At 47.6% G+C, this 9,262-nt stretch overlaps 1 non-coding gene across 1 annotated transcript; it reads left to right on the forward strand.

Moving 5' to 3' along the window:
• Nucleotides 1-8,079: 8,079 nt before the first annotated feature.
• LOC132368342 (U6 spliceosomal RNA) lies at nt 8,080-8,183 on the forward strand. Its single transcript, XR_009504075.1, has one exon. It is a non-coding gene; the product is annotated as a U6 spliceosomal RNA (small nuclear RNA).
• The last annotated feature ends 1,079 nt before the right edge of the window (nt 8,184-9,262 follow it).

Here is a 9,262-nt window from a genome sequence, read left to right on the forward strand (position 1 = left end):
AGCTTGATTTAAAAGTCTTGACTAAATGCTATGGTCTGCATCCTTATCATAACACAGACATTTAATAACTTTAAAACAACACTTTGTTATGAGAATCGGCCTTGTTGCTAGAAACTGATCAGGATAATGAACTAGGGCAGAAGAATCCAACTCAGGCTGACAACCAGGCCCCTCCCAGTGAAGAGGAGAAGCAAGCCATTCCCAAAGGTATGCAGACACTACCTTGCAGCCCCACCTTCAGCTGCAGAGAGAGAATCCCAGGGAGGGAGCCTTGAGCATCACTTAGTCCCATGTTCTCAAACTTCAGTCATTCATGTACAGACCCTCTTTGTGATTTTTGTCATTTCCCTTTACCATCTTCAGTATAGTTCACTATTTCTTTTTTCAATCATTTCATTCTTTTTACTAAAATAATTTTATTTCAAAGGGAAGCTTTATAACCTGTCAGCAAAAATGAAAACAAAAAATCTTAAAAAAATTTTTTTAAGAAGGAATATTACAATAGTAAAAAGAAAGCCAGTGACCACAAACACAAGGTGACCGGGATGCGACACTGAGAACAAGCAGCACTGTTGCATCCCACTGGACACCGTGCCTGTGAGGTCGGCCAAAGCGCTTTGTGTAAAAAGGAAGATTAGCAAATGTTCAGGGCACATAAAGGGCAAACCAGCAGCAAGTGGATATTGTCCTTGATGTAATCAGAGGGATGGGATTGGAAGGGAATAGCTTCTCCCATGTGACTTAATGGCCCTTCACATGGTGGCTTAGGTACCTCCAAGGAGTTCTCAAACCACTGATGGGTGACTTGGATTTAGACTAGCTTCCCAAACACACACACACACACACACACACACACATGCACACACACACACTCATTCAGCCAGGCCTTCCCTCCCTGACCTCCCCCAGCTACAGGCCAGCCTCAGCAGAGCCCCTGCCTTGCCTGGTTGCTGGGCACTGTCCCTGTGGCTCTGGGCAATGACGAGGGTCCCAATCCCCACAGTACAGACAGGTCAGAAGCACAATGCCACTCCTGCCATGGCAGAGGCTGATGGGAACATGTCCCTTTCACAACTCAGACTCCACTAGGGCTGACCCTAGTCCCAAGCAAGCCAAACATGGCTGGGTTTTAGATAATCTGGACCATGGCCTCCCCTCTCTGACCCCTCACCAGCACCAGTCCCATCTGCTCTCCACCCCATCCTCCCCAGCCTTTGCATCAGCTTTGCATCCCTCTGCCTGGTACACTGGTGCCTGCACCTGTGCATGGTTGCCTCCCTCTGGTCATTCAGGTCTCAGCTTCCCCAGGGAAACTGTCCTTCAATGCTGAGTCTAAAGTCGTCCCCATCAGGCTTCCCTGATGGCGCAGTGGTTAAGAATCCGCCTGCCAAGGCAGGGGACACGGGTTCAAGCCCTGGTCCAGGAAGATCCCACATGCCGCAGAGCAACTAAGCCCATGCGCCACAACTACTGAGCCTGCGCTCTAGAGCCTGCGAGCCACAACTACTGAGCCCGTGTGCCACAACTACTGAAGCCCGCGCGCCTAGAGCCCATGCTCCTCAACAAGAGAAGCCACCGCAATGAGAAGCCCGCGTGCCACAACGAAGAGTAGCCCCTGCTCGCTGCAACTAGAGAAAGCCTGTGTGCAGCAACGAAGACCCAAAGCAGCCAAAAATAAATAAATAAAATAAATTTTTTTAAAAAATTGTAAAATAAATAAAGTCATTCCCATCACAAGCCCTCTCGTCTCTTCACTAGCAGGTATTTATTTATTAGTTTTCCTGCTTAGGGCCTGTCTCCTGTCACTGGAGTCTGAGCTCCATGAAAGCAGAGCTTGCTCCCTACTTGTTCATCAGCACCCAGGAGACCCCCAACAAATGTCTGCAAATAACCGAGTGATCTGTCTCAGAACCTTGGGCAAGTTCATGAACAGTCTGCTGAGCAAGCCACCCTTGCTTGGTTCCGAGGTCATGGCCACTGAATGGGCCACACTTCTTTCATTTTATTCGTGCAGCATATTTGTTGAGGCCACCCCTAAGTCAGGTTCCAGGCAGAAATCTCTAGACTGCAATCTCAGATCACTAAGGTTGGAGAGCAGATGGGATATTTCCAGTGACTCTCTCCATCTTGAAATTCTATGAAAATGAGAAAACCCATCTTCAGGAAAAAATACTCCACCTAAACACCCCATCCTGGGCTGCAGCCAGGGACCTGGGCAGCAAAAAAAGCTGTGGCATTTCTGTTGTCTGTGGCAATAATACTCTCACGTGCCAGGCACACAGCTCTGAACCCCAGTTCAGTGTTTGAGGCAGCTCAGTGGCCAACAGAGGCCAGAGGCTGTAGAGTTCAGTGAGCTTAGGCTGACCCTTACTAGCTTGGTTGACAGCATGACCTGCCAGAAAGAGCAGTGACAAGGCTTTTGCGGTCTTGTAAGCCCTAAGCGTGATGCCCAATACAGAGTGGGTGTTCAGGAAGCAGGAGCTACTGTTGCCATTGTAACCAGTTAATTCCCTGCTCAGAGGATCTGCCAGCATTGTAACCAGTTAATTCCCTGCTCAGAGGATCTGCCAGCTCTCCTGGCAGGTCTGTGTCATGCACCACAGGCTATCCAATGTGACTGATGCCTGTGTGCCAGCCTCGGGGGCACCAAGCTGAGCAAGGCTCACCCCTCCCCTTGAGAACCTGCTGGGAGGTGGGGAAGCCAGATGTAGCCGCACGCACATGGTGTTCTTGGTGCTTTGAGAGCCGAGAGCCTGAGGTCTCCGTGCCTTGCCGAGGAGTGTGGGCTGCTCCTGGAAACACAGGGGTGCCGGCACCTCCCAGCCTGCCTCCCTGTCAGCGTGAAGAGCCTCCTCTGGTCCCCTCTTGATGTGGTCCTCAAAGGGGACCTCTCTCTGCCCTCTAGATTTTCTCCCTAGGACTTTAACTCCTAAAATTTCCCCTTGGCAGGTGGGAAATGAAGACATAACAATAACTATCTATAGGATAGATATAGATATCTACAGCGTCCGGGTGTGTGCTCCGTGCCAGGCGCAGTGCCGAGTCTTTTTGTTTTGTATTTATTTTTGGCTGCGTTGGGTCTTCGTTGCTGCGCATGGGCTTTCTCTAGTTGCGGAGAGCAGGGGCTACTCTTCGTTGCAGCGCGCGGGCTTCTCATTGCGGTGGCTTCTCTTGTTGCAGAGCACGGGCTCTAGGCACGCGAGCTTCAGTAGTTGTGGCACGTGGGCTTCAGTAGGTGTGGCTCGCGGACTCTAGAGCGCAGGCTCAGTAGCTGTGGCGCACGGGCTTAGTTGCTCCGCAGCATGTGGGATCTTCCCAGACCAGGGCTCGAACCCGTGTCCCCTGCCTTGGCAGGCGGATTCTTAACCACTGCGCCACCAGGGAAGCCCAGTGCCGAGTCTTTACAGCATCGTCCCATTGAATCCTCCCGGTGACCCCACAAAATAGGTACTGTTGCTGTCCACATTTCACAAATGGGGAAACTGGGGCACCAACTGCTATGTCACGTGTTCAAGGTCACACAGCTGCGGCACCACCCTCTCAAAACACCACACTGGTGGTTCTCAAACCCAGATCCCTTCAGAATCACTGCCAATGCCCAGGTGCCACCCCAGAACAACAGACCATGGCCTCTGGGGGCGAGGACTGAGATTTGGTCTGTTTTTAAAGCTGCCCAGGAGATCGTGCCATGCATTCAGGTTTGAGGGTCCCTGCCCTTCACCCTCCCACTGCTCAGAAGGAGCACCCCAGGCGTGATGGGGTAGATCTGTCAGTTGCCAAGCTGCACCTAGGGAAGCACTCTCCTCCCAGCTGCCCCAGAAGAAGAAGGAGAGAGAGCAGGCCTTAGCCTGGCATGTCAGCCATTTCTCCCCAACAGGGCGACTGCGGGTGGGGGTGGGATTCCTAGGGCACAGAGCACAAAGGCTCCCTCTGCTCCCAGGCAGTGCCCAGACGCTACCCCGCCCACTGGGCCCAGTCTAAGCTCTGCCCACAGCTGGGGCCAGCCCCTCGACCCCCTACATTCCAACAGGGACCCCATGAGGCAGGAACAGACAGGGCTTTCAGGATGCATGCCTGCCAGGGGGGATGAATTATTACCCCCCTGCTATGGCAGAATTATCTGCCATGAGCTCAGGGTGGCATTTCACGTGCCAAAGGTTGGCTGGCCCTGCCCTGGCCCTGACCGCTTGGCTCCGGGGCCCTCATTCCAACTGTGCAAGGACAGAAACTTTATTCTCTTCCTCTGCAAGAGGCCTCCGCCCCTCACCATCTGTGCAGCATCCCCCTCCGTGACGCCCCTGCCCCCACCCAGGGGCCAGGGCCTCCCTTCTCCATGGCTCAACACAGAGCGGATTAGATAGGGTGATTCCAAAGTCAAGTTTCCCAGGTCCTTTTAAGCCAGGGATTTTATTGACAGGGAAAGCCATTGTTACCAAGATGTCCATGTCCCACCCCAACCTGTCCTGCTTTCTGCATGAGGCCCTGACAGATTCGAACAGCTGCTGCAGCTGGAACAAGCTTCTTGTGGAAGGAGCCAGGGCTTTGGGAGCCAGACAGCCCTTGGTTTGAATCCCAGTTCTGCCACCTACCACCTGTGGAACTTGGGCACTCTACCTGAAGTCTCTGGTCTCAGTTTCCTCCTCTGTAAAATGGGGATGACAACCTTGATCTTCCAGGAATGTTGTGAGGTTGAAATGAGCTAATGGATGTGCAAAAGCACTGAGTGGGAGCACAGAGGGTGTACAGCAGGGCAAGCACAATGCACCATGAGGGACCTCAAAGACTGACTTGGGGTATCACCCTCGGTCTGACCCCCAGGGCCTCAGGTCGGGCCAGACCCAAAGTGAGTTGTCGGCAAACGCGAGCATATACTCAAACTGATGCTCTTCCTTGCCTTCTCTAACAGAGAGTGGAGAGGGCAAATGTCTTTCATCCAGTGAGCCTACTTGGATTGATTGGTAGTGGTCGTCTACGGGAGCTGCCCACCCAGGCCCAGGACAAGGGAGGACAGTGAGGGATTAGCAATGTTTGCCATGAGAACAAGAAGTTTGGGTGGTGAGATGTATGCTACGTTTGCCATTTCTGTTATAGGACAAGGTCTAAATAATGCTTCTCGTTCTAGTTTTTGCCTGGATTTGTGTAACAGCCTCTACATTGATCTTTCTGCTTGTCCCTTCCTACCCTCTGATCTTCAACTTCTAGAGTGAATTTTCTAAAATGAAAATCTGACCATTTCACTCCATTACCTGTCACTGTCCCATGGCTCCTCCCATTCCACTGAGGATCCCAGGAGTGGCTTTTAAGGCCTCCCTCCATCCACCTTCTCAGACTCATCCATGGCCACTCACTTCCAAATATCCCAACCTCAAGCCCCATAGGTCTGAGGGCCTTCAAGAACCAAGATGTGAGGATCCGAGGCAGCTTGGAAAGTCAAACCCAAAACCCTGTGCCCAGACTCACAAGATCAGAGGGGTAGCCAGAGAGTTCACTGCATTTACCACCAGTGAGTTTAACAAACCAGAGGGAGCTGGTAAACTTCCAATGGACCCTGAAGTGCAGTTTAGCAAAGCTGTCACCTGCTCACCCTTAACCACACAGATGGGATTAGTCCTGAGTCGCCCCTGCAGAGGGGAATTTACACTGCTCTGTCTCCTGATTGCCCATTCCAAGACAAATCTCCTTGGCAGCCAGACACAGGGTAGAGGCTTCCAGGCACCGCTGGGTCCAAAGCTTTCTAGTCCAGGGTCCAGGCATGTATGAGGGCCCTTGCCCCACAGAAGGCCAGTGGGGATCCTCCTCATTCCCTCCCAGTTCCAACTCTTGCTATTCCCCTGAAGACAATCAGATATTTCAGTCTTTCAATTTCACAGACTCCTACCCTATGCTCCTGCTCTGGCCAGGTACGGAGATGAGCCTTGGGGATTCAGAGATGGCGCAACGCAAAAGTGTTCAGTGGACATTGTCAATGAGCCAGACAGGAGGGGTTGATGGTCAGGGCGCATAACCAGCGCCACATGGCTGAGGAATGAGGAACTCATAAACAAATCTCCATTTGTTTCTAAAAGATTGGGATGTCGACTAAAATGCTAAGGAAGAGTCTAGACTTGCTGAAGAGGCAAGCATATGAATGAGTTCCTTGAGGGAAAATAGCTTCTTTAAAGAAAAGAATCCAAACAGGTTTTTTTTTTTCTTTCTTTTTTTCTGTTTAACTTTTTACTTTGAAATAATGACAAAGTTATAGAAAAATTAGAAGAGTAGCACAAATAACTCCTAAATACTCTTCCCCTTGATTCACCAATTATTCACACTTTGCGACATTTGCTTTGTCATTCTATGTACAGCTTTTTTCTGAACACTTGAGGGTAAGTTGCAAATATGATGCCCCTTTTCCCCTAAATACTTCAGTGTATATTGCCTAAGAACATGAACATTCAGATAACCACAGTACAATTAGCAAAATCAGGAAATGTAGAGTTGACATAAAATTATATCTAATCTACAGGTCTTATACAAATTTGGTGAAGCTTAGAGCAGTTTTTTTTCCAGTTCAGGATCCAATCCAGAATAGCACATCACATTTAAGTCTCCCTTAACTCTAGAACAGTTCCCCAGCCTTCCTTTGTCTTCCATGACATTGCCATTTTTGAAGAGTACAGGTCATTTATTTTGTAAAATATTCCTCGATTTTCATTTGTCAGACATTTCCTCATGATTAGATTCAGGCTATGCATTTGGGGCAGAGATACCACAGAAATGATACTATGTCTTTCTCCATACATCATATTAAGAAGCACTTGATGTCAATTTGCCCTATTACTGGTGATGGTTACTTTGATCACTTGGTTAAGGTGGTGTCCACCAGTTTTATCTACCGTACAATCACTATTTTCTCTTTATAATTAATAAGTAATTTGCATGGGAGTACTTTGATGCTATATAAATATTTTATTTCTCATCAAGTTTTCACCCTCTAATTTTAGCATCTTGATTTTTATCTACATTAATTATTTCTCTGATGACTGCAAAATTGTGACTTAAGAATTTCTATTATTATGAGTCAGCATTCTACTGAAAGAAGAGCTTACAGTATACATACATACAGTGGATGATGGGCACATGAATTCTTATCTTATTCAATGGGTTATAATTCATTACTATTACTGGGGCTTCCCTGGGGGCCCAGTGGTTAAGAAGCCACCTGTCAATGCTGAGGACGTGGGTTCGATCCCTGGTCCGGGAAGATCCCACATGCTACGGAGCAACTAAGCCCATGTGCCACAACTACTGAGCCCGTGTGCCACAACTACTGAAGCCCGCACGCCTAGAGCCAGTGCTCCACAACAAGAGAAGCCACTGCAATGAGAAGCCCGTGCACCGCAACTAGAGAAAGCACGCGTGCAGCAACGAAGACCCAACGCAGCCAAAAATAAATAAATTTTAAAATTCATTACTATTATTATTTACCTGATAACCAAATTGTTCCAGATTTGGCCAGTGAGAGCTCATTCAGCGTGGCTGCTATGTCCTTTTGATGTGTCTCTCTTATTCATTGAGCACTTCCTTATTTTCTGACACAAAAGGATGCTCTAGACTCATCCTATATTTTCTATGGCCTTGCCCAGGAACCAGCCATTTCTTCTAGCAGCTCTGGTTTCCCTGTGGGAGGATGGTATTATGGTGTTTAGAAGCAAGGAGCTGGGCACAGCTGGGCTCACTGTTCGCAGGGTATCATTGCTTCTAGGTCCTCTCAGTGGATAGAACTAGGAAACACATACACATATAAATATAAATCCAAGAGTTCATACTGATGCCTCCAGTTCCCATCCAATACCACAGCGTTCTTCCTGGCCTTCCCCATTTCCTATTTGTATGTCCCTTCTACAACAGTGAGAAACCTGCCTCTCAACATCCTCAATATATTTCACCTTTTACTCAGTCTGCCAATGCACAGAGACTAGTTTCAGAATTAGTCACTATGAAAAGCAAGCCCATTAGGTAGAGTTCAGTATTTGTTTGCAATTCTTTTTATCTTTAGACTGAGGGTATATATCAAAGTTCTGTGTTCAAAAGTTACTTGGGGTGCTTGCAGTACAGATACTAAAATTGGAACAATACAGAGAAGATTAGCATGACTCCTACACAAGGATGACCAAAAAATAGTTACTTAAATTAGTCCTTTTTTTCACTTCAGTGTGGTTTGTTATTCATTTGAAACATAATTCAATAATTTATAAATATAAAGCTACTTCATTAGAGATTTTTATTTCTTTCCATGGCTTGTTTTAGTTCTCTTATAAATAACATGTAACTAAATTTTCTTTTCCCCACTTTTTTCAGCTTGTCTTCTTGTTGTTTTTGTTTTAATAAAGGAAATTAACCCATTTACATGTATAGTGAAAGCTAATATGTCTGGTCTTTTTCCTGACATCTTGTTTGTGTTATTTCTTCAATATGGATGGGAGAGAATTAGGAGACCCTTGTATCTGCCAGAGCCCAGCACCTGGTCTGGAGCGTAGCAATGCTCAGCAGATATTTGTGGAATGTTGGCTGGAAGCTCAGCAAGTGACTTCCCCTTGTACCTGGATAGATAGACACAGGGTCTTGACCTTACTGTGATTATAACGATGACTATGGCAGTAGTTACCATTAAGTTGAATAATTAGGAAAAGTCTTAGCAAAGGGCCTGGATGGGGTGATCACTGAATAAACTGCACCTGCTATTGATTGAGCATTGACTAAGAACCAGGCATGGTGCTCCATTATCTTATTTAATCCTCCCAATAATCCCATTTTACAGATGGGGAAACCTGGGGTTTAGAGAGTCATTTGTTCTTATACCTAGGAAGCAGTCAAGTTGGGATCTGAATCCAGACCTGACTTCAAAATCCACACTTTATCCACCACATGTCCCAGCCTCTACAAATGCAAAGACAAACACATACAGAGTCAGCTAATTCCAGGAACTCTGAAGCTCTTGCTCACAAAGTCAAAGATTCCTTAGCTGGACCCAACTGCCAGCCAGTCCCCTGGAAACCCACAGCTGGAATAGAGGCCAATCCCAGGAAGTCAGGTCCATAAGGGTATAAGGAAATGCTCCTTTGTTGGACTTAAAACATTTTGGCCAGAGTATGGGAAACGAACATTCTCATGCTCTGCTAGTGGAAGCATAATGACAGCCAACATTAATGCGAACTTATTCTGGGCCAGGCCCTTTACACTGGGATTTTTCAACCTCAGCACTGTTGACATTTGGGACTGGATC

This window comes from Balaenoptera ricei, chromosome 6, assembly GCF_028023285.1.
Source record: "Balaenoptera ricei isolate mBalRic1 chromosome 6, mBalRic1.hap2, whole genome shotgun sequence".
NCBI lineage: Eukaryota > Metazoa > Chordata > Mammalia > Artiodactyla > Balaenopteridae > Balaenoptera > Balaenoptera ricei.